Source organism: Acanthopagrus latus, chromosome 8 (assembly GCF_904848185.1).
Source record: "Acanthopagrus latus isolate v.2019 chromosome 8, fAcaLat1.1, whole genome shotgun sequence".
Classification (NCBI taxonomy): domain Eukaryota; kingdom Metazoa; phylum Chordata; class Actinopteri; order Spariformes; family Sparidae; genus Acanthopagrus; species Acanthopagrus latus.
In genome coordinates this window covers 4947433-4972792 of record NC_051046.1, presented here as the reverse complement: position 1 = coordinate 4972792, position 25360 = coordinate 4947433, and the positions used below count along the sequence as shown (strand labels likewise).

General features: G+C 42.3%; 1 protein-coding gene across 3 annotated transcripts in view; it reads right to left on the bottom strand.

Moving 5' to 3' along the window:
* Nucleotides 1-25360, bottom strand: part of LOC119024611 (leucine-rich repeat-containing protein 4C-like) — a 184196-nt gene that overhangs the window by 51849 nt on the left and 106987 nt on the right. The window contains exon 3 of one of the 3 annotated variants that reach the window (XM_037107552.1): nucleotides 15272-15410. The exons of 1 other annotated variant lie outside the window; for it this stretch is intronic. The gene's annotated coding sequence lies outside the window, so the exon portion shown is untranslated. Of the gene's footprint in view, nucleotides 1-4313; nucleotides 5723-15271; nucleotides 15411-25360 lie in introns of those variants that run through there. One more of the 3 variants, XM_037107550.1, reaches the window with a different exon arrangement.

The window sequence follows — 25360 nt, the reverse complement described above, 5'->3', positions numbered from 1 at the left end:
CTGGACAGAACATTCAGCCAGACATGCTGGAGAGGATGACTAATGAGTGGGGCTACTGCAGACACTGTTCACGTCTGTGTGTGTGTGTGTGTGTGTGTGTGCTGCGACCGGCGTGCCTGTTGATAGACTAGGTTATTTTTATGAAAGCACGCGCAACATGCGGCCTCAAGTTTCAGACGACCGTCTGCGTCGGGTGAATCGGATTGGAAACGGCTCCCTTTTTTCCCTCCCTCGCTTAAAGACTGCGCCGGGACTCTATCGTGACTGCGAGCAAAACGATGACGAATTGGTACGTTTTTTTTTTTTTTTTAGAGCCGACCAACGCGACCACAACGCTCTTGTCAAAGCAGTGCACTTACCCTACAGGCAGCACGCTTTTAAAAAGGGAGCTCGGGGGTGTGGGTTTGTATCACCTTCACAGTAGCTGCCGACGATGCAGACTTGCAACACCATCGCGTTAGAGCTTACTCACTACAGGCTTGAGAGAGCGTCTTCCAAACGTCGATTCCTTTTTTTTTTTAAAAAAAGGTGCCTCTCTCTTTGAAATGAATGATTAATCCACTTGTGTGTAAAAGCAGCAATCATCAGCCATGATGCACTTCACGCAGCTTCTACGTACTTCGCCGCTGCCGCCGCCGTGACCTCAAAATCCTCCAGATTATCGTCACCTAGAGCTGATGAGGACCAACTTCTGATAAATATGGGGGTTTGACATGAGCTGGGCGGTTTCTTTGTTTTGCCAGTGAACTAAAGTTGAAGCAGTAGCCAACCTGATGTCACTGCAAACATTCAATTATCCCTAGTTATCAGGACACCTTCTTGTGTACATAAACCGTTGTTAATTCCAGTGTACACGCCTGTTGCAGGCTATTGTAGGAGGTAATAGATATGTGGGCTACCTTTCTGCATTAAAATGTCCAAAGAGAAGGCCTTTGTGATTGAGTGTAGTATACATTTGATGTTTCTTTCAAGGTTCAAAACGGAGAAATCCATAATCTAAGGTAATGCCCTGTTTCACGTGGTCGCTGTTGCTGTAATATCAGATGATACACCAGGAATGAGTGAAGGGAAGTTGGTGTTAGGTTCATAATCTTATTTTGGGTTATTTCTGGTAGAGGTTTACATGCTTTAATACCAAAAAACACATTTGTTTCTCATACAGTGCTAAATCGCTCTGTATTAGCATCTGTCTGTTTAAGGCCTTCCCCTCCTGAATACCCAGTCCCCTCCGATTGGTCAGCTCACACATGCCCGACCTTGCAACTCCAACAACAACAACAAAAACAACAATAACAACAACAGAGCAGCTGGGTTGAATCAGTTCTTACATGTCAAACTTAGTGTGTTGTCACACAGTCACTGAATTTGAGGCGGGACTAACTAATGAGGCGTTTCAGGAGCAGTGTTTTCTGTGGGATGGAGGAGTGTTTGTTGGCGCTGACTTTGACCTTTTTAACTTTCTGGACCTTTCACATGCAGAATAATCTGAATAGGACACTGAACCTTTAACTGAACCTTGTCAGTGAATATTTCAGTCATGTAGATTCTTTCAAGGTGCACTTTGTAGTTTTGGGGAATAAATCTTGAGAAAGATCTTCATTGACTGAGTTTTTTACTTTGTTTATATGTGGCGGACCCTGCCACCTATAGCTTCAAACGGTGTTCTGGGGACCTTTTTTAATCTGAGTGCAGGTTGTTTATTCTGTGTTGAAAAAGAAACATTTTATGCTCTTAACCACATTAATATTGTAAATACTGAGTTTGAATGTCTTCTCCAAAACTACATAGTGCCCCTTTAACAATCAATAATACAGCTACATTGATCCCAGGCTACTTCGCGACATCGTCTAAATATTTATTTTTGTCAGCACCGTTTTAACTCAGCAGGAAATAAATTGCGTATGGCGCTTTTAAATGCAACACACTGAATATCTGAATGTGGATTCATGAACAGGCTCAGCCGGGTCATAACAGAAGCCAGTGTATATTGTTGTGCACTCTGAATGCTGCTATCAGTAAACCATTATGCTGTCGACCTCATCTTTATATAATAAAGGCTTCCTTTATCTCCATTATTAGGAATCCCAGCTCCTATCTGGCCTCGTCCTCCAGACCTCCTGCACCGCGCTGCATGGTCTCTAATACAATAGGCAAGGGAGCAGATAACGGATCACTGTAACTTCTCTCTTTTCTCGATGAGTGAAACCCCCTGAGAGGTTTTATACCCAGGGAAGATGAAAAATGTAGGGGTGGCTCCATTATTGATACAAGTCCCCAGCAGTGAAAGAAATGAATGCTAATGGTGTCCTAAGCTGGGCTTTACGGAGATTAATCCGATTTGAGAAATGAACATTTTATTACATGGCACAAAGTGCCGGCCCTGATCTGAACTGAGTCACAGGCTGAGGAGGGGAAAAAAAAAAAATGACAAAGGGAGAGTGGGCAGGGAACACGGGTACACAGTCTGTCGCTTTGCAACACCCTGGGCCCCCTCGTTGCAGCGGTGCCCTTTTCCAGCTGAGAAGTTCATTAATTTTCTGACACGGCCGCTTGAAATGATTTTCAATAGATAAGTCAGACAACAATGGCTGGGGAGATGGGATAGAAAATAGATGTCTACTGCAGCAACATTATCAGCGGAGGACCGGCTTTGTGCGAGCAGCAGGAAGTCCCTCTTGGTCCCTCCGCTGCACCTGCTCCGACGCCGCTTCCCACTGCTCGGAAAGGACTAATAGGGACACACTGGGGATACAACTGTTGTCACTCTAGCATAAAGTGAAACAAACAAACGGTGATCCACATCCATTTTAGAGCAGGGGGAAAAAAAAGAAACCTCCACGGGGATGAGAGGAGGTCTGAGAAAGTGGAGAAGGAACAGTCCCCTCCACTCATTACCATGAATCACTCTGCGCCAGTTGCCAACAAAACAACTGCTGCAATCTCGGGGAATATGCGGGGAGGATTTATCACGCTAAAAAAAAAAAAAAAAGAAATCGTAAAAAATCAGCCGTCTAATTTGTCTCCCCCAAGGTGATGTCGGTCCATCATACAGAGGCTTTTCTTTTTTCCGCTGGGTGAATAATGTCCGCCATGTTTCTCACTTTCACAGGTGAGAGAGGCAATTCATTCTTTGTCTGAGGAGTGACAGCCCACCTCTATTTATGCTTTTACCACCAACACCTGTTCATCAACGACCTGACAGACATCTGTTTTTAAGATCACAAAAGCACTCATCAGATAGATAGATAGATAGATAGATAGATAGATAGATAGATAGATAGATAGATAGATAGATAGATAGATAGATAGATAGATGTATTTTTGCTGTGCGACTCACTGTTTGACTTCTTGTACATCACCGGCATAAATCTTTAAAAATGTGTCATCTGTTGCTTCCTTGCATACTGGTGGAGGGAAGAGGGGGATTATATTCAGCCCAGTAGTGGCTCAGAATGTGGAGCCCTGGACCACAGCGTCCATGGCTCCCTCGCTTAGCTGAGCACAGGCAGAGCGAAGAGGCAGGATTTTAATTTCAGCACCGAGTAAGAAGGACAGCTCCCTCCCAGGCTGCCACAGAGGCGCCTTGTGTAAATCACGCAAAGAAGAAGAAGAAGAGGAACAGAGCCCAGTGTGTGACGACTTGACTTTTAGCTTAAGAAAGTCTTGTTTTCGTTAAGGGAAGCACATACTGGTGCTAAATATGACACATTTCAGGTTTGAGCTGCGACTGGAGGGCACACAGGTGCAGGGTGGATGGATGGAGAGGCGCATGGATGGATTCGCGGTAACAAACAATGCGTAAAACACACTCATCACACTTCCCTTTTTCACTTGTTCCCCCTCACTCTGTCTTTGTAGGACCAGCCAAACTCTCTCTCTCTCTCTCTCTCTCTTTTTTTTGTTAACTGCTCGTGGCATCCGAGCCCGACGCTCGCGCACTCGGCTCAAGGGCGCGCAGCGAAAACGCAAGCAAGAGCGCCGCACGCGAGAGCGCGCATCTTTCTCCTTATCTCCCAAATCAGCGCGTGATTAGAGATCTTTTAGTTAGAGGCCGCAGTATCAGTGAATGGGGGAGATGGGGGAGGGTGGGGGGAGCCTTTGGGGATGCTGTGCCCTGATTTGGTTCACATCACCGCAGTCATCAACAGGAAGATGAAAGGTTCCCACATTTTGGACACAACAGCAGCAAGGACGCGCTGTGAATGGGCTTAATTGTGTTACAGGCACGAGTGAGGCAATCAGACCAACATCCTTCTTTCTTTTCCTTTTCTTTCTTTTTTTTTTATTTCAGTACATCACAAACACTCACTTACTTGTTCACCAAGACGCCGGGGCTCTGCAGGGTCTCTGCTTCTTCAGACGGAGATCGGTCCCTCTTCCGCTCCCATCCCCAAAAAAACCCTGCATCAAAAAAAAAAAAAAAAACATCCGCAATTCTCAGGCGATTTTGCAGAATCCGTGCTGATATTCTCTGGTCAGACACATTGTGCTCCCGCTCTCACAGCGACGTGGTATGTAATCCACACATCAGTCTGGGTGACATGCCATTAACTCTCACAGTGATGATGATAATGCATCCGATATTTCCTCCTTTTCCTTTTTTTTTCTCAGGACGCGCAGAGCACAGAGGCACCCACAAGTGCCATTGTTGAAACTACTCTCCCGATGCAAAGCGATGCCCAACCGTGATCCCGTGATATTAATTTATTTTATTTTTATTTTCTTCTCCAAATGATGAGTTTAGGCGAGGTGGTGGAGCCCAGGACCGGTTTGGTTTTCTCTCCGGTCTAAACTGAGTGTTTTTAGAACCAGGAGAAACCTCTCCGCGGCGTGTAGAGCGCTGAGGAACCTCGTGTGGTCAATTTCCAGGTGGATCCATCCTGAAGAGCCCGTCATTAGACTGTGTGACACACCGTCAGCCGTGCGTTGAGGGGGGCAGAGGTGGGGTTATTTTAAGGTCCCTGTCGTTTTCAAATGCAACTTTTTTTTTCTTCAAGTCCCCCCCTCTTTTTTTTTTTTTTTTTTACTTCTTAGTCATCAACCCCGCTGAATCTGATTAGATTTCACCTCACAGCTCAGTGCGGATTTCAAAACGCGTATTTCTGTGGTTATCTCGACGAAAGAAGTCCCGCAGTTCAGTGACCGGATGGGCATCCTGTACATAAAGTTGAAACATAATCTCTCTCTTCTCTTCGGGCTGCTCCGATTTCCATTTTGGAGAGGAAAGACGCGTTAATCTGGGGTGCAACATCGAAAAAGGAGGAGGGGGTGGTGGTGGTGGTGAGGGTTGGAAACCCAGCAGGTATCCTCGAGAAGCCTTTAAAACCACGTCAGAAATTCAGGCAGCGGCTTCAAGTGGATCACTCAAAAAAGAAGAACATCTTAATTCTTACATGGTTTCTTTCCGCACCGAAATTCTTGCTTCGCCCCGTCAGGACCGGAGTTATAGTTCACCCGAGGCTGTCATCACTTCTGCGCCCTCGTTCCATCTACATTTCGCCCATTCGAGCCTCGCCTATCCATCGATATGACACACACACACACACACACACAGACGGGGGGCTGAAAGAACTCGTTTGAGGGGCTTATTATCCACAGAGAGCTGATCGTCCAAGCCCCCCCAGTCTTCCTCCTCCTCCTCCTCTGTCGACTGCAGTGTGTTTTAAGATGATCACAAATCACCTCGTTCCAATACGCGCACGCAGGCTGCCTGCATCCGCCAGGCGCGCTTTTCTCTCTCTCTCTCTCTCTCTCTCTCTCTCTGTCTCTCTCTCTCTCTCTCTCTCTCTGTCTCTCTCTCTTTCCTCTTACAGTACCTCAGTGCGCTCGGCTTTTACGCACCCAAATAGGAAAAATAAAACGCGGAGCGGCGCAGCACGCCACGGACGGACACTGAATTGATAAGTGCAAGAGGATGGTTGCTGGGTGGGTTGAGGGGGGGGGCACCATGTAGGTTACCTCCCACTGACAAGCCGCTCTCTCTCTCCATGTGAGACCCGCTCCGCCAGTCACTGCTGGTGGTTCGGCAGCCCGCGGGACTGTGGCGAGCGAGGGGGGGGGGGGGGCTTCACATTTCTCTCCGTTTTTTTTTGTTTTTTTTAAAAACTTCTGCCCATAAACAAATGTCTCCACAGCAGGGGGGAGCGCTTGGCCCCGTCCACACCCAGGAGACCGGCTTTAATTAATAAGATTCTCGACCTTTGTCCCGCGCGTCCATTGGTCAGTTTTAATAAGGGAGGGATGCAAATTATTGTTTAAGCGCGCACGGACAGGGAGGTGGAGGGAGGGATGGATAGACAGGGGAGACAGAGGGAGAGAGTGAGAGAGAGAGATTCCTCCCATGCGTCTCCTGCAAACGGGACACGACTGCCACCTACCGACTCCCCTCGCCACGTCTCGCTGTGTGTGTGACTGTGATAGTGCCCTCAGGCTGATTGTCGCATAGGATTGCTCTCCCCTGACAGCCTGCGTTGTGTTTATATAGGGTAATATATATCACATCTATTTGTATTTTGAAAAAAGCGCTGTAGGCTGCGATATGAGACACACAGAGAGGTCCTGCGTCGGTGTTCACAGTGGCGGAGGGGGAGGAGAGGAGAGCGAGCACACGGGGGGCTGGGTGAATGCACAGCGGTGAGGAGGGGGGAGAGAGAGAAAGAGGGAGGGAGGGAGGGCTGTGACAAGTTTGACAAATCCAGAAAAACTGTTTTAATGTAAGAGTGTGAACAGTCGTCGTCGGCTGCGAGCAGGCCTCAGCACTCCTGCACGCTTCGTCTCTGTGCTATGAATTATGAAATGCTCCTCGCAGATATATTTTTTTTTAAAGGCATGGCGGCTGACACAGGAGACTTCGGGGCCTTCAGAGAGATTATTGCCTGTGAAACGCTTATCTCAGGCAACCTGCTGTACGCCACATATTATGCTAAAGTCAGTCATATTCAACAACATGCACAGAGGAGCTCTGAAAAAAGGGATGAATTTGCAGATAGCGGAGTGAGAGCTGGAGCCGGGGTGGGGAGGCAAGCATTCACCTAGATGTGAGAGAACAGTTGAATGCCAGGACTGAGGGATCTGTCCATCTCGCTGTCAACATCTGATCTCATTTCCCCCTCAGTGCTGAGGGCGTTGCATCATTCATCTGTCTTCATAACTGTCGACCTGCCTGTCTGCGCGTCTGGCGCTTGGCGGTAAAGAGTTCCGCCCTCCTTGCTTTTTCCCACTGGAAGGAGACGTCATTAAAACAACTCCATCCTTACTCGCCTTCACGTTCTTTCCCTCCGCTCAAATTAGACCTAATAACGCACATGCACACTCTGTTCTTCAAGATAGCCGAGCAGTGTTGGTTTTTTGTTTTTTTTTTGTTTTTTTTTACCTGCAGCACCCTCCGATTCTGCTGCATTTCCATCCGGGTCACATGAAACTGCCGGGGTCACTTCTGAGTGCTCTCTTCCATAATTTGCGTCGTGCTCCTTGTATGACAGCCTTGCCTAATGGTTTTGATTTAGAGCCTTCACTCCTCCACCAGCTGGGGAGTGTGTGTGTGTGTGTGTGTGTGTGTGTGTGGATCTCTGGTGACCACTCCTTAATACTTAAGGTCTTATTTGCTGTGTGGGAGCCATCACTGGAGGCCGTGCCCCCCCTTTATCTTGATTTATGTAGCTTTTGAGATGAGCGTGCGCTCGTCGCCGGTGGAAAACGCCCGACTTCCTCAAAGTGCAGCTTTTGGAATGTCGTTGGCAGAATCCAACACGTTCATGCGTTGATCGGAGAAATGCATTCGTAATACTGTACGTATTCACCGGGGTGAGCACAGGTCCCGAACACTATTGAAACATCATAGTAAAGATCAGTCTGTCCTTGGAGGGCGTTAAAGAGGCGTCGTGCTGCCATTGTAAACACTGTGACCTTGTTCCCTGAGAGGGCAAGACGTATACAAGACTCCAGAGGCCAGTTATTCCTGGAGTGGGAAGGGTGAGTAAAAAAAAAAAAAAACCTTACTTAAGGGAATGCTCCAGTATAGATTATTGGTTATGCTTTCAGCATCGTCATAAAAGTGAGGATTGCTCGACATTAACAATGTGAAGTACAGACGCAGCGGTGATGTCGGCTTTAAAAATGATCGTTTTTTACTGTACCGCGTTCTTTACTGTCACTATGCCGAGACCACCCCCCGAAAAAAAAGCTGCCGCTGCTGCTCTGACAGAAGAGAGTAAGAAGCAAAGACGGATTAAGGCGCCCAGATCTCTTCCTCCTCCCTGAGAGTAATATGTTGTCAGGGCCTGAATAATACATGTGTTGGGATGCAATTAGATAATGTAATAATCATGTCGGAGGGTGCCATGTAGGTCTCATCCAGTGATCAAACAGAATGTACATGGTGTAGGTTTATCCAAACATAAAGGAGTAAAGAAGTGAGCGCAGAGCTAAAGTGGCCAGCGACGCCGTGCTACCTGGGATCTACGTAACATATGTGATCTTAGCTGCTTGCTCGGTTCCACAAATGTCAAACTGAGCTGCTGAGAAGTGATTTTCTGGCATTAACGTTTGTATGTGAACAGCTGGAGTTTGTTTTTTTTTCCAGCCAAGTTGACAGAATAAAATGTTGTGTCTGCAAACCGCGGTTACGTCGAAATCTGTACGCGTAATTAAGAACGTCACGTTCTGATAAAAAGCGTCTCAGATGAGGTGACATGTTTAAGTGGACTTCAAAATATGCAATTCCAGGCGGCATGATAGGGTCATCAGTATGAGGTGAGATTATTACAGCAGGGGAAACGTTACATCGCGATGCATCAGAGAGGGATTTCCTGGGCTGATTTATTGTTGACATTTTTAAAATATTCGGAAGGAAAGCACAACGTCGTTGATCGATAAAGAACCAGTGATGCATATGCATCATATCCACAACTTCCACACTGTTTCAGCCAAACAATGCTAATATCACAGCTGCTGGAGGAAGCAGCAGTGTCTGTCAGTCTGCCCTCGCTTTTAAAAAGTGATACGTAAAATGGTGGGAGACACATGTGCATCACAGGTATCATATCTACTTTTCTATAATATGTCTCATCCCATGTTCAGATTACATGTATATGTGCTGACTTTCATGTTGAGAAGGAGAGGAAGCTGTAAATTCTAGAGTTACCACAAAATGTCCAATTCTGGGTGTTGTTTACGATGTTCCATGTGTTTTACAGTGACTCACCCTGGTTGTCACTGAAAATCTTCAATCCGCCCACATACCATCATTTTTTAAGTGTGTCAGGGTTACGTTGTTTTTTCCAGCAGAGTAAATTATTTAATGAAAATCATAGCGAGAAACAGTAAATTGAATTAAAATTACAATTTTATTATAATGTAAAACTAAGTTGCTGGAAGGTTGTTGAACAGTGGTGCCTGTTCTTGAACCCTAACCAAGTGTTTTTGTTCTGCCTAAATCTGAGCGCAACATTGTCATAACATATAATAAAATAGTATAGCTATTCTGACATTTGTGTGTTTTATTAAACAAACCCTCCACCTGCTCAGGCTGAGTGAGAACGGGGGCACTGTGGCACCTACAGCTGCCCCTTTTAAAGGATGCTCCGAATACATTAATAATGTGCGTTATTTATTTTGAGATCTCGCATTCATTATTCATGATGTTGTTTCGGAGGGTATGAGACATCACTGCTGATATCCCGCAAGGCTCAGAGGCGATGAAATAATGTAGTCAGGTGCGTTGCGAGCGCCAAGATGGAGAGCGGCGAGTCTGCGGGCCCGCGAGAGCATCGCACGCCGCTCGCTTCCCCATTCTGCTCCATCCGCCTCAGTGCCACTTAACATCGCGTAGCGTAGGACGACTGCATCTCCGTCTCGTGTTTGAAATCCCTCTTTGCTTCTGCCTGTTTCCACTGTACTCGCCATATGCTTCAACCGCCAAAGAGTCAATGAGAGGGATTCCACAACAACACCTCAGCGGCGGTCTCGTCTGCGAGATTCAAAGCAATTCATCAAATTTCACGGACTTGATAATTAGGTGCATCAATGTATTTGCCATCCTATTAAATCTCCACTTTGATCCACGCTAATCTCCAACTGTACTTCTTATCCGAGGCTTTCTCCGGCCCATAGGGCTCGCGACTGAAGAATGAATTCTTAGTTTCCATTAGGCCACTTCTGGCTCGGGTTCTGGATCCACCAACAAATCTGGGGTAAATTAAAATAATTCAAAAGCATGCTTCGCCCTAATAACGCTCTCTAAGCCTCTTCAACCACACGATATAATGGTTGGAGGAGACCGGATGGCTGTCTTAGTTATTGGATATTGGCTGCAACTCAAATCATTATCGAGAGATGAGAAGGCCCACACTCACACTGGAGGATGAATCAGTTGATGATCATTAAATAATCAGTGTATTACTTATCACATCATGGCACATCATCGTCTGTCAGTGGTCTCCTTTAAAAAGGTTAAATTTGCCAATTTTCAACCTCAAGCTCTATCCATTTGAAATTGGAAATCTGCCTCAGCTTCATAGAGCGACTTTGCAAATACTAGATGAGAAGCTTTAACGAAATACATTTGTTCATACGAGGAAGAATTTTTGAATAGAATTTCCATAAGGTTCATCTTATAACTCATGGCTTTTGATGTTCCTCACACTTGGGCATTGGCGAAGTTGGTGAGCTACATGTTGGATCATTATTATTACCACAAAAAGCGTCCATGAGGTGAACCCAGATTTATGCATGTTCCTCCTCGCTGCATTCAGAGTGGCTTGAAATATGACCTGAGCTGACAGGCCTCCTGTGTCGACAGTCATGAGTTCATCAGCTCACTCAGTCACCTTTCATGTTATTATTTGTTGTATTCATTAAAAGTTTTACAAAATGTCTTCATTTTTTTCTCTGAAAAAATGATGAATTACTATTTTAGATCTAAAGGATATTAAATAAACTATGTATATTATAAAACACTAGACTATTTAAAACCATTTAGTATTATAACAATGATAACTTAAGTGTCCTGGACACATTCTTAACCTCTTCACTGGCGATGATGTACCCAACTTATTTCAGATGCCATTTTGGACACAGCCCACCTTCATGTGCTGGGCAAGTTCTGGATATTCGGGCCGGGGGGGGTCAGGTTGCATGCAATGCATTCTGGTACACGTAGGTTGACTATGACAGCAGGAAAACAATAATAACCCAAGTGGCTCCGTCAAGACTCAACACACTGAGGAAATTACTGCCTCCGTGGATATCGTTTACCATCAACACTGATCCACATAAAGCATGGTGAATTTCTCCTTTAACATGTACACACAAATTAGCATTACTAACACATGGACACTCCAGACTGGAGCATGTAATGGTATCATTTCCAACTGGACGCCTGTTTGACCGCATAAGCATTTCCAATTGTTTCTGTATTTCCAAAGACAGCGAGCTGGACCTCACACTGGGAATCTTGAACATTCATTCAGGCATACTTCCAATGAGGAAAGTCCAAATAAGCACAGAGAGCTCTCTCCCACTGCGCCTGACTTTTGAGTGGTCTGTTTAAATATGCAAAGAGCCTCGGTTCGATACAGCAGACGGGGAGAGCAATTTCTCTAAATCAATAAATATGCATGGTATATCTCAAAAGGCAGCTTTCGATTGTGAATACTCTTAAAACAATAACCATCTTTTGAATTATTGCACCTAATAGAATAATATAACATTGTATAATAATTGAATAGAATAAAAAATGCTGACATTAAATCTTTCATGGGAGATTTATTGAAGTCATTGTCTAAAATCGATCTCATAGTTTTGATCAAATTTTAGATCAGCATTCAAACAAATATTGAAACTTCCTCCTGTTTTCATTTGAAAGGATTTACACTTCTGAGCAATTCTTTTTTTCTTCAGGATAATTTGTGCTGAAATTTCATTTTAAATGGATAAAATGTGCTGTTGTGACCAAATTGTTCCACCTGCGCCCTCACTCCTCAAAAGACAAAATAGAGAAAAAGACGACATGAAGAAATTTGACCTTAAGACGGCTCCAGCTCATGCCCCCCTGACGATCTGACAGCGAAAATAAAAGTTTGATTCATGACTTTGGAAGGGCTCCATTATTCAACGAGAGAACATTTCAGAGGAAATTCAGTGACTACAGATGAAATGTTGCAAGACGTATTGCCATTTGAACACTTGCCAGTGTTGGGCCATATGGTAAAATACAGCCCGAGCAAACACACTCCGACAAACTCGGGAGTTTGTCCACATTGAGGTGAGGTGAGGCGTGGTGGCTGAAACGTCGTACCGAGACATTCTGTGCTCCCTTCAGCCTGCGTGCAGCTTCTTTTGTGGGTCACGACTAAGAGCAAGTATCAAAATTTTGTGATGCAAAGATGATGTAGGCAGCTGAAATATGCTGTGTAAATTTGATGGAAAGGGAGGAAAAAAATAAGTATATTGGTGCTACAGAGCATGACGAAACGTGGGTTAGTACAATAAAGAGTCCTTCCAAAACATGTTAGTGTGATAGTTGGCTGCTCTCTCAACATCGCTGGTTTATACTTCACCTTGTGCACCGTGGTTCAAAGATTTGTTTTTTAAAATCTTGTGTCCTGTGAGTTACAGTTTGGCATGTAGGAAAACACATAATATAGCAAATGTTATATTACAATGTTATACGTATAATCAAAGCAGAAGTGAAGAGGCAGTTAATTGTCAACACTGCAGTTGAGAATATGTATGTGTAGATCAGAACTTCATGTGTATTGAGTATTTTCACATGTGAACTAAATCTTTAATGTGAGAATAACATGATGCTGTATGTGAACGGGGCATTTTCTTTTTCCAAGTGATTGGCCTTTTTTATATACACCAATGGAAACATTTCCACTTTCCCCCAATGTGAATTATGTTCATAGTAGATTAACTTTTTTTTTTCCAAATGTGGATTAGAATTTTCCACATGTGGAACAAACAGTACAACTGAGCCAACTGATGTACTTTTTCATTAGCTAAATATATAGGTTCTCGAAATGCACATTTAAACAGTGTGCATCGAATAATGTCATTAAGATCAACTCTACAAATATACAAATTCAACAATACTCCACGCCATATTTTAGTGTATGTTGTTGTTAGTATGTTGTAAAAGTATACATGTGTAAACTTAAAAAAATATAGACTAACTTGCAAATTCCTATGATGGTAAGTTAGCATACTGTTGTTTCCCCAGAAAGCAAAACCTGAAGGACAGGGAGCACCGGTTGAGAAACTAAACACTGCACAAATCACAAAAAGGGTCAAAGCAAAGTGACGTGTGTCTTAAAAGGTGGTGCTGGGAATAAAACACACAGCCAGCTACTGATTCTATCAGAATGATGGAGGAACACAAGGATTTGGACACAAAAACCAAAGGCAGACAGGAGCGAAAACCAAATGTGTGGAAACTGGCCAAACAAATATCTCAAAGTCATTCAGCTTTTTCTCTCAAACAGAAAACACAAAGAGCCAGCTGATGGTGGTGACTCCCTGGAGGCAAACCATAAACTGAGCAGATGAACTGCAGCCCTCTGATAAAACCTCCCAGCTCACTGATTGCAGTCACATCACAGGTGAACTCAATAGCTCCTGATCACCTGTGGACCTCTGATCTCAGTCCGCTGCTGTGTCTCAATTCATGGTCTGCATCCTTTGGAGGAGCATTTGAAGGCCAATTATGTCACTACACCTCACGAAGACTGTCCCAATCTGAAGGCTCCTCCAAATGCAGCTCACAAATGCATCCTTCTTTTCCCTGTTTTTGGAGGATGCACAGCTACTATCCTTCATAGCCTCACATATCCCAAGATTCTTTGCAGGCCGATAAATAATAAATAAAATAGAAAGAGAGAAAATGGCGACATCGCATGGCGTAGATCATCACTGTTGTGGGCGTGGACAGCAGACGTAAGGTAAACATCTGGTGATGCAACGAGGAAATGCTCCAAAGGCTAGACCGTAACATTTAACAACGGTTGACGTGGTTAATGAGGTCTCTCTGAAGGCCGGGTCCTTCAAACGATGCAGACCCTGAATTGAAACACAGTACATGACACTATTCACATGTCCTTTATGAGACAATGGTGTGTCCTCGTATTGTACTTTAATCTAACTTAGCACAGGCATTTTGTAGTAGACTTACAAACAATGTACTTCGATGTGAATTTATTTTAAGTTGCACTTCCTTCTAAAAACTATACTGAATTGCAAATACTTTGTGCCAAGTCTAATAGGTGCTGGACTTGTTTTAGTGGAGAGGAAGATCAATCCTCACACACACACACACACAAAGAGCTCAGTCCTTTGGCCTCAGACCTGAGGATGAAAGATGTGAACATGTGCCAGAAGCTCCACGCTCCCCGCGGTAATGAAATGCATATTCCACAGAAACATCCTCCCAGGATATCGACTGTAAATGAAGAAATGAAGTATCGAGCACTTGAGAGATTATCATGCAGAAGCCGGAGCCATCTCACAGCACTTTTATTTCAGGAATTAAGGTGGAATTTATTAGTCATTAGCAGTTTCCTCCATCATTCATTACACGTTTTTTATACGTCCCAATGAATATTTTTAATGTCCTCGTCTCAAAAAATAGAGCACTCCCTCCACATTCATATATTGTTTTTTTTTTTTGTTCTGGAACATCACATCGAAGAAAACGGCTGCAGAAATGGATAAGTGACAAGAACATTGATTACTTAAAAACAGCAAGTTTACAAATACACATCTCTCCTTTATCATAGTGACAGGTGTATTTTTAGAACTAATAGTCCCTGTAGAAATGCTTTGTAACAATAAAGTCAGACATCTCAAGTCAAGCATGACTGGCTGTTTCCTCTGCAGGTGAACAAAAGCCCACAGAGATATACTATGACAAACCGCTGATGGAATGTAGACAGATCTCGACTGGAGAGTTTTTAAACCGAGTATGTTTAGCATACTGTTCGGTGTGTGTCTCCTCCCACTGATAGTTCAGCATCAGTATGCTGCACATCTTCTAACAACTCCCACATTCCTCTTCGAATTGTCTATTAATGCTCAACCATTAAAGGCTTACTAAGTTTGCCACGGAGAAAATCTTGACTGACAATCAGAGGATAAAGCTTTAAGCGTGACATAAACCTTGTAATCCCGTATCATAGAAGCTTTAGACTTGGTTTAACCTCAGTTTCAGCTTGTTTATCTCCTTGGCTGTGTCTCTGTTCATGCAAAACAAGCAGTGCTCCAGACAATGGCGTACCTATTCACATGTGAGGCAGGGAGCAGATTTGCAGCATCTGGATGTGACAGACGATCCCCTCTCGCTCTAATCCTCGGCACGGTTGTCTTTCTGCACAGACACATAGGGGGATCGAGTGGGCCATCCATTCACATCCTGCCTGCCATAGGGCAGATAAACAGAAGAAAACAGAGATAATGGCCACATAATCGATAAGATTATAAGGAGCTGCACATTTCATTGGCTGTGGGGTTTTTTTTGTTTTTTTTTGCATTTTGTTAGCTGGGAAAAAAAAAAACCCGGCTCACATTTTTTGTGGAACGGCGGGTGATTAGCTCTGGAATGAGGAGTTCTCTCTTCAGGCAGGTATCACAAAAAATGTCAGAATGCGTGGGAGAGTGAGTGTTCATGCTGATGATTGTTGCACCAGCTTTAACTTGGCTGTGTGATGCAATTCATAGATGCACTCCTCGAGATCGCAAAACACCACAAATCCTGAACAGCTGCAGCAATTTACTTTAAATAGCCTGCATGCATTTCTTCTTTTTTCAACATTTACATTAATTAGCACCTATAGTATATCTGCTGACTGATACACATACTGTCTTACAAACCATTTACTAATGCATTTATGTATATTGTGCTTCTAAATGGGGGGGATTTGAAGTAAAGTGTTGCCAAACTACCACCGGCTAAAAGAAAAGACGACTAAAATCATAACTGCCAGATACCCTAATCTTCTTTGAGAGGTAAAATGCAACTTTAAAAGGGGATAAAGAGTCCAGCCAGAGCTTTATTTGGCTACAGCAAGGTATCACCTTGAAAGGTGGGAAATAATTGAACACCATGAGGTTCACTCCTGATTACCTTAATCGTCTTTCTCCTCGAGAGGTCGTTTTACAGTCTGGTTAACTACAGACAATAAGAATCAATGGCTGGTAAATGATGACATTCATAAGAGCTGCTTGTGGTAATGTCTAATGGGCAAGCTAACACTATTTTAAAGAGATTAGCAGGATGAGAAATAGAATATGGAGCCAGATGTGACATGGCATGAAAAACTGTAACCATTCAACACAGCGGATGGCTGGAAAGTAATTCAGCACCTCTGCCCCTGCTGCACTTATGAAACGGTCACTTCATGATTACTTTTTAACCTTTTTAACCATTCAAATAAATCTGACAGATCAGATGGTGCCTTATAAAGTAATTCCAGTCAATCTGCATCAGTAATACACTGGATTTGGAATTATCCCAATAGATGTCTGTAATTTGGTGGTTTAAATGTTTAGTGTTTCTTGGTTCATTAAAGGAAACATATAATGCTTATTTTCAGGTTCATACTTTTATTTTGGTTCACTACTAGAAGATGTTTGTACCTGCTATAATGCTCAAAAAACACTTATTGTGCTATAATGCTCAAAAAACACTTATTGTCTTCTTATTGTCCACCACTGCAGCACTGAATTCCTCATCTGTCCGAAACACTGTTTTAGCACTAGCAACAACACAGCAGCTGTGCTGAAGGTATTGTGACATGCCACACTAGCTGCTAGGCAGATATTCTGAAAATATGTGACATTGTGGCATTGTGTGATGTCACAAAGTCACAGGTTTATAGGTGGGGCTACTGATGAGGCGTTTCAGGAGCAGAGTTTTGGGCTACTTAAATTTCAAGACATTTTTACATGCAAACAAACCTATAAAAACACTGAAGGTCTTCTTTAATGGCACGCAGTTTAAGTATTTGATTGTCACACAATTAGTTCTTATCATTTTTTTATGACGATAAAAGGCTTTTGATGGCCCTTTGTTATGATACGCAAAGGCAATATAATCATTCTGTATTGATCCAGCTATTATATCGCTGCATGATTCAATGTAAATGTACTTGATTACCTGCTTTTTGTATCATTTTAATGGTACACAGTATGAATCCCCCTGCAGTGTTCATGCACTTTAAAACCCAAGATAAAAACAGGACTTTATTGCATCATTAATTTCTCATTTTGTCCAAAACTTGAAGCACGTTACTTGGTGTGCTTGAGACACAAACACAAACACACAAAACACCCACTGTACAGTCAGTCCTCTCTGCACAATACAATCAAATTCAATTGCACTGATCCGTTATTGTTCTGTCATCAAAACAGTTTTTCATTTCAGGCTGGATGCGTGTGAGGAAAATATATTTAAGTGATATCCTTCCTACAGTCCAATATATTCAAAGATTCCTGCAATATGTGTCGGCACTTAATCTAAACACACATGCAGTCCAGCATTTCAGACAAGTGCGCCTTCCATTCTGAGTATACATTATTTCTGCAAATGTACAATCAATATGATGCACTGGAGTCAATATTTAACGGCTGTGGCCAGAAATGCGGTGGGCATTTTGTATTGTGTTCCCTATGAAATGTAAGATTGCTCTTGGGCACTTTTTCTGTTAGCTCCAGCTGAGGAGCTGCTCCACTGCGCTGGAGTAAAGCCGCTGGCAAAAAAAACAAAACCCACTTGATCTCTGCCACTTGGAGTATGACTAAAAACACAATATGAAAAATACTGTATTTCTATTTGGACAAGGAAGAAAGTGCGCCGGGTAAATAGACCCCGTGCCAGGAAAATATTCACAAGCTGGAAGTAATGCTGACCACACAAAGTCAGGAGTGCAAAGCAAAACTTTCAGCCGCTTTGGAAGACCTGCGACCTTCTGTCCGTCTAAATAGCAATCTGCTGTTCTGCAGTCCTAACATGTGCTATTCAGAGTGAAAAACGCATGCATTTAAATAACAAAAGGTGTTATTTTTATTTAGGACAGAACACTTGTATTTGCTTGTTGAACAAGGCGCAAGAAAAAGAGAATTTTCAGAAAAAGACAGAATTAGACAAAAAACAACTGACCTTTTTCTCTCTGGCTTGAGTTTTGCTTAATTAATAAGGCTCGGTGTTCTATAATAAACAGCAAAGCCACATGCTGGAGGCTAGATTTCTACTCTATATTTAATCTAAGTGGAGGAGCTCAGACTGACCCTGAGTGGATAGCATTGTGCAGAAACCCGCAGACACCGACGATAAGCTTTTTCTCCAAACTCTCTGCCAGCAATTTAAGCCTTGCCCTTTGCCATAATCCCTCCCAGACTTGCCACTGGCTGACATGCAGAAGAGTATCTATCCTAAGTCAAGTTCCCAAACTGTGCCCCGCTGATAATGTTCTGGAAGCCCAGCGCCAAAGCAAATGAAATGTAAGCATTGTAATATTGCTGTCTCATAATATGCCACAATATTGTTCCATTAGTGGTGTCTGCTGGTATTTCTCCTTTTGTTTTGATGTGACACCCTCACATTTTTCTTTTCAAGTATGTCCTAAAACAGCACACGCAAAACTGTAAACCCATTTTTCAGCAGAGGTCACAAGTGAGACTTTCTTATCTTATTACCAATTATAGCAATACTGATGAACTTGCATGTGCATTTACTGTTAAATGATTTATTTACTATGAATCTGCTTCTATGTATAATTTACTTTGGTTCAAGCTAATTGTTCTGTGGAGTGTGCTTCTCTTTAGATCCACCCTGAGATCAAAACTCCCATCCCTCTTGCACAATAACTATATTTAAGAACAATACATGCATGCTCAACAATCAATGCCTTTACAATTGCACCAACCGGAATACAGCAATCGAACAAAACATGTTATTGTATGAATATAAACATGTTTTTATAATGTGGTTAACATCTAGAATAATATGTATTTACCAATAACAGCAACAGCACCCTATGGAAGCCACAGAATCGAATTCAGTTACTCAACTACTGTATTACAGAATGCTTAACAATCTGTACCTTTACAATTGCACCGACCTGAATACTACAATTAACCAAATTACAGTTATTATTAGAACAAATTAAACCCTTTTCATGGTTTGCATCCATCTGAGTTTGCACGGCTTGTGTTTATAATTTGCTGAACATAAGAATAATGTGTAATGGCCAGCAGCACCAACACCTTATCCAAGCCACACAATCTAATAAGGAAGATCGGGGAATAAGCACAAGATAATTGTTCCATGGAACGTGTTTTTTGAGTTCAAAACTCAACTACAGCAAAGAAAAGATCTGTCTTGCACAATTATATAACTCAGAACAACACACGCTCACGATCAGTACCTTTACAATTGCAAAACTGCAGTCAACCAAAATTATAGTTATTATTTTGATAAATGAAATCATTTATCATTGGCCCAATTTACATTCTGAGTTTGCATGGTTTGTTTTATAATTTGGTTAACACCCAGAATGATGTGCAATAGCCAACAGCAACGACACCTTACTAAAACTGTAGAATCTAATAAGGAAGATCAGGGAGATAAGAGCTTTCATAGGCTTTTGACAGCAGTGAGTTTACTTTTCATCAAATCCCAGTATAAAGAGCAGATTTGCTGCTACTTGTGGAAAGAAGCACATCTTTACCATTTACCAGCATTTCACCCCTCGAGTAAAGTGGATGCCTCGAGGTGGTGCATGCACGGACTGAAAACACAGAAAGAATCAATTTTTAAGATCAAGGTTTATACATCTCTCAGTATACTTTGACAGGCCTCTGAGTAATTCGGCTCTGTTGTGGTTATTGTTTCTCTGATTTCAAGCACACAGCATTTTGAGTCGTATCCCTGAGTGACAGTTTGGATGTTTTGACAGTAAGTGGTTTGGGTTTTAGTCTGGTGAGTGAGTAGTAATGGAGGGAGCTCTCAGTAAGTCAAACAGAAGCATTTTAAAACCAGTTTGATTTTGTTTCACCGAACAAAACAGTGGAAGACAATTTAGTTGTCCTCCTCATGCTGGATTCTTCTCTCAGACAGGAGCCTGCATTTTGTGCTACAGTCCAGAATGAAGGCCCATCAGCTTGTAGTTTATATTGTAAAATAAAGGCTATCTATGAATAGTTTCAGCTAAGTGACTGCTGCAGCAATAGTTTTATTGATTTTATGTGGTTATAATACCATTTTTAGGATGCGTGTATAAAGATAAGTTCATCCAAAAAATGAAAACTCTGTCAGCATCTATACACCCTCATTCTGACGTAAAGTTTCACAGTCCCAAATATTTCTGGGGCTTCACAGCAAAACACCATTACATCATTTTCCAAAACAACTTAAGTAGCAAGGAATCTGTTATCAAATGTAATAAAACAGCCCCCGAAAAAACCATACAATGAGTCCACACTGCTCCGGAGGTCCTGAAATCCCAAATTGATTGTGAAAAGAAGTTATTTTCAAGCCAAACTCTGCACTGTAGCTGCTAAGCTAAGAGCGTTAGCGCTTTCCTGTCTGAAGTGGCTGCACTACTTCAACAGCACCAACAATGTACATAACATCATTTTAACTTGATCTGGGATGGCAGATGAGCTACATGGATCCATTTCATGTCACCTTTTGGTTGTTTATTGCGTTGTTCATTCTTCTTCTGTTGAAGTTTATTTATACCTAAATGAACATCCCTTGGCAGGTGGGCTGCAACTAACAATTATTTTAATTACTGATTTATCTGTAGATTATTTGTTCAATTTAGCGATCACAAATCTCTGATATTTCAAAAAATAGTGAACAAACACTTAATGGAGGTGATCAGAAAATTCAGTTGCTTCCCAACACGAAGTACAAAACTTAAGATCTTCAATGAAAACTGAAGAAACACTGCACAGAAAAGCTTATATTTGGAATCACAGAATGTTGGATTGTTTTACCAAAATAATTATCTTGTGATGAGTGTGTGTGTGTGGGCTACACAACCTGTGCTTGAAAACGGTCCATTATCAAAGTGGCTGCAGATTAAAGGAACAGTTTCCTATATTTATCACATAAAAGCAAACTTACCACTTTGTGCACTTATTCTCTGTTGATCAACTGATCAAATCATTAAGTTCTACAAGGCACACTCTCACATATCATACACACATACAGTTACAAGAAATGTTCACTGTACACTGCAGTTGTACCAAACTTTCAGAGAATTGTGAGACAGTAAGAGGCTCAAAACAAAAGAAACTCTGTGTGAAGAGCCGTCCATGATGTGTGGAGCTCTACCATCCTGAAAATATATGGCTCAACCCCCACAGTTCTTTTTCAAAAGCCCTTTGGACCATGTGTCACAACACATCTTTTGTGATATCTTTTTCTTTGTAGCCCTCCGCAGATTGATAGCCTGGTGACTCCACTGAGCGAAGCTCAAAATGAATCATATAAAAAGCTACCACCATGTCCAGAGCCCAGCCGTGTCACCACTCTACGAGCATCATCACACGCTCTACTTTAGAGGCGAGGCTGGAGCTGTTTACAGGAGCATGCCTGCCATCTGAGCATGTATCCGATTCACTTTGGCCGTTGAAGGACCCTCTCTGTCGAGGACCTGCACTTTTGTTCACTTTACACATCAATTTCACAATTTGTTCATGTCCAGCCAGTAACCAGAGGAAGAAAGACAGATTCGGTTTAACATTTTTTTTTTTTTTTCAGGTATTATCCTGAATGAAGCGTCAAAAAAGTCTAGAAGAAAAGAAGAAAGCACAAAAGAAAACATGAAACACAGTCAGTATCTCAAGCCTACGTGCTTCACTGAGTCATAAACAGTCTGTGTGAAGCTTTTGGTGAAAAAATAGTAAATTATTGCTACTTTGCATCCCTCTCTTATGTTTTGGAAAATACATCACAGAAACACACACAGCTTGAATATGCTACCCCTGTAGAGCGCCACAACTATTGGAATTACTGTATATGGCTCTGATGAATCATTTGAGGCGTTCAGTGACACAGCACAGAAACTTAAACGGAAGAATGTGTCAGATTTAAAAGACACATGTATGTATGTATGTATGTATGTATTGGTACGCTGATGTTAAGGTTTGGTTAGTACCTCCGTTTTGTGATCAAGGTCTGGTAAAGATCTGCATAATGTTCATTTGTTTTCACCAGACAATGGTCCAAGTTACAGTTTCAAATTGTTTCCATGCAGTTTAACCAGAGAGAGGTGGTACACTCTGCAGGCAAAGCAAGGCGACTTCATCACAGAGCATCAATCAGACGCGAGGCAATTCAAGGTGCTTCACAGGGGCACAGAAAAGCATAAATAGTTATGGATTAGGAAAAAAAGTATCAATCATAGTTTGAAGGCATGTGATGTTTTGAGCCCTGATTTAAATTGCGTGGGCCTCAGGTATACAGAAGGGTTGTTCCACAGGCAAACTAAAAGCTGCTTCATCTTGCTCGGTACTGTAGTAAACAGTGAGCTTGCATTCTGACTTTGGTTATATTTTTGTATATTTGATGTCCTGTAAATACCGTTTGCTTCGGTAATTTCTTTTCACATGTACACCTTTGTCCACTCCGCCACTCGCTGTGTGAACTTTTTCTCCCACACAGCTGATTTGAAAGGACAGGGCAGGACCTCGTGCTCCGGTGTCTTGTCTGAACTCGCCACAGCTCATAACAAATCACGATTTCATCTTCTTTTCTTGTTTCATTGTGTTCTCTCCAGCCGTTGATTAATGGTTTGTTTGGAAAACAGCTTTTTCAGCTGCCAGTTGCTGGATTGGATTGTGGGGTCCTAGGGGTCCACATTGTGTTGATTTGGGGCGGATATATGTCGGTTGTGTCCCTTGTCTGGTCTGATCCATCGAGTAGCGATAGTCCTGACAGTGATAATAGATTCTCACACATCTCTACTGAAGGTCCAAGTTATTGCACATGCAGCCGTGTATGTTGTATGTCATTTCATCTGACCAATCGCAAGTTTTTAATGTCACAAATGTGCAAGTCAATGAACAAGACTGCAAAACTACGCAAGTCAGAGAAGTTCTCCTTTAAAACATGTTGAATTTGTGATTGGGGAATTGTTTAACCTGAACCCAAACGAGTATCTTTGTTGCCTAAATCTGACTAAGTATTGTTTCTGCCTGCGAGTACTGCACTCTACTTGAACCCATGAAACCACGAGGACTGGTTTAAATCCGGCCCTTGTTGCTTCCTCATAGTCAGAGGTGATTTTCCGGAAGCAACATTATTTATGACGCTCCATGACAACACCAACACAAGTCACAAGGTTATGACATCACAACAGCGTGACTGGTCAGCTGCAATAAAATTCATGATGTGCTGGATACGCCAACACAGTGACACCGCATTTTTTTTTTTTTTTTTTTTTAACTGTGATTATGTTGCGTATTTTCTGCATGGTGTAATCTCTCCCTTCGTGCTGCATCATTCTAACCTTGATGTGGGAGGACAGGATTAATTAGAGGACATTATCTACTGCTCTGTCCTGTTTTTTACTCTGACCTTGCTGACTAACCTCATGTACGACTGTAGCAGCCAGGAGCATAAAATCTGGAAGTCCATTAATGAGATACATACTATATTTCTTTATTTGTGCACCTGATGCACTACAGTACTGTGGTTATATAATCGCGCAACAGAAACGCAGTCCTATAATCAGTGTCATGGCCCGACAGTGGGTGAGTTAAACCTCTCTTCTTGTCTCTGTGTCCCTCTGTCACTGACTCACACACATGCTTCAATAAGCATTGTATACTTAAGAAAGCAGATTTGTTTAATACAAGCTGTTGTCCCACAGCCACAGCTGCAGCCATGCAGGGCTTTTGTATGAAGCAAAGCGCTGAACTCAGATTTGCCAAGTCACCAGCTGAATCACTTTGCAGCAGAAGCCCCGTGGCCCCTTTCAGAATCCAGCCGCCTGCAACAACAACATGGCCTCAGTAATCTCCAACGTGCATGGGCATATTTCTGAGTGTGCACCAGAAGATGTAATTAGCTTAGATGTTTACATTACAGTAGGACATAATGAGCGGAAGGTTCATTTTTAGAACAAGTGGATTTATATACTATATGTTGAATCGCGGTTTCTCAATCTACCCATTTGTGTTTCTGGAAATTCTTCTGGTCTGACCAGATTTTTGGCCTTTTTTTTGTTCTACGCCTGGTGGGAGGTCCATGTAGACTATTATATGTAAATGATATGTTTTCTTTTCATTAAAAAAACAACAAACAAATGTAAATTTAATATAATTAGTCTCACTAGAAGTCATCTAGTGACCTCATACAAGCTCCTAAACCCCCCGTGTGAAGTTTCAGGCTGAGACCATGATCAGGCTGGGGAGCACGGAACCTCAAAGTTAAAATAACAATGAGTTATTTCTTAAATTGTATCACAAATCACTGTCTTTACACAATGTATTCATGTTAATATTCATTTCATAAATATTCATGTATTTATGTAATGCAAAACACCCCCAAATTCCACACCAGAGGCGGCGGATGGACAAGAAAAGCTATTTCCTTGTGTTTATTTTGTGTAATTATGTATTAAAAGACACCACAAAGGTATTTATTGGCAATAATGGTATTTAGTTTACCATCAGGGTGCTGTTTGCGACAAGGCAGCGTACCCTAGAAACTGTCTGAAATATTAAACTATCAGCTTTCTGCTTAAGAAGAAAAATGGGAAATTCAGGTTGAGGAACAGTAAACAAATTAATTAATATTGCACCTCGTTCACTACTTCTGTCACTGCTTCATGGAAACAGTGTTATGGCCAACATATTTTCAATGCTTGCTTACTTGGAAACAATTTCAACAAGAATTTCTTGGTGACATCCTGGTCAAAACATCCTCTTCTGAGAACAGTTCCCTCGTTAGCATCTGCTTCATGTGGGTCGATTATTTTCTTTACTTCCATGTCTAAAAGCTAACACACAAAACACCACACTGAACAGACACATAAATCAAACTGTCCCTTACAAATCTTGCAAATCAAAATAAAGCGAGTCATTTGCTATGTATGTAATCATTATGCCCCCAGAAGCTCGCCCAGTGTCGGACTCAATTCACTCAATTCACTCTCCTTTATGCTCTGTTTGGGTTTACGTCAGTTCAGGAAGGAAACGCCGGTCTTCTCAGCAGCTACATGCTCCACTATGTCCACCGACTCGTCTCTTTCTGCCCGCTGCTCTGTGTTGAGCAGGTCATGTAGAGCACATTTATAAAAGGAACAGTTTCCATAGCAAGAGGAAACTTCTTGGATCGGTGGGGGGGGACATA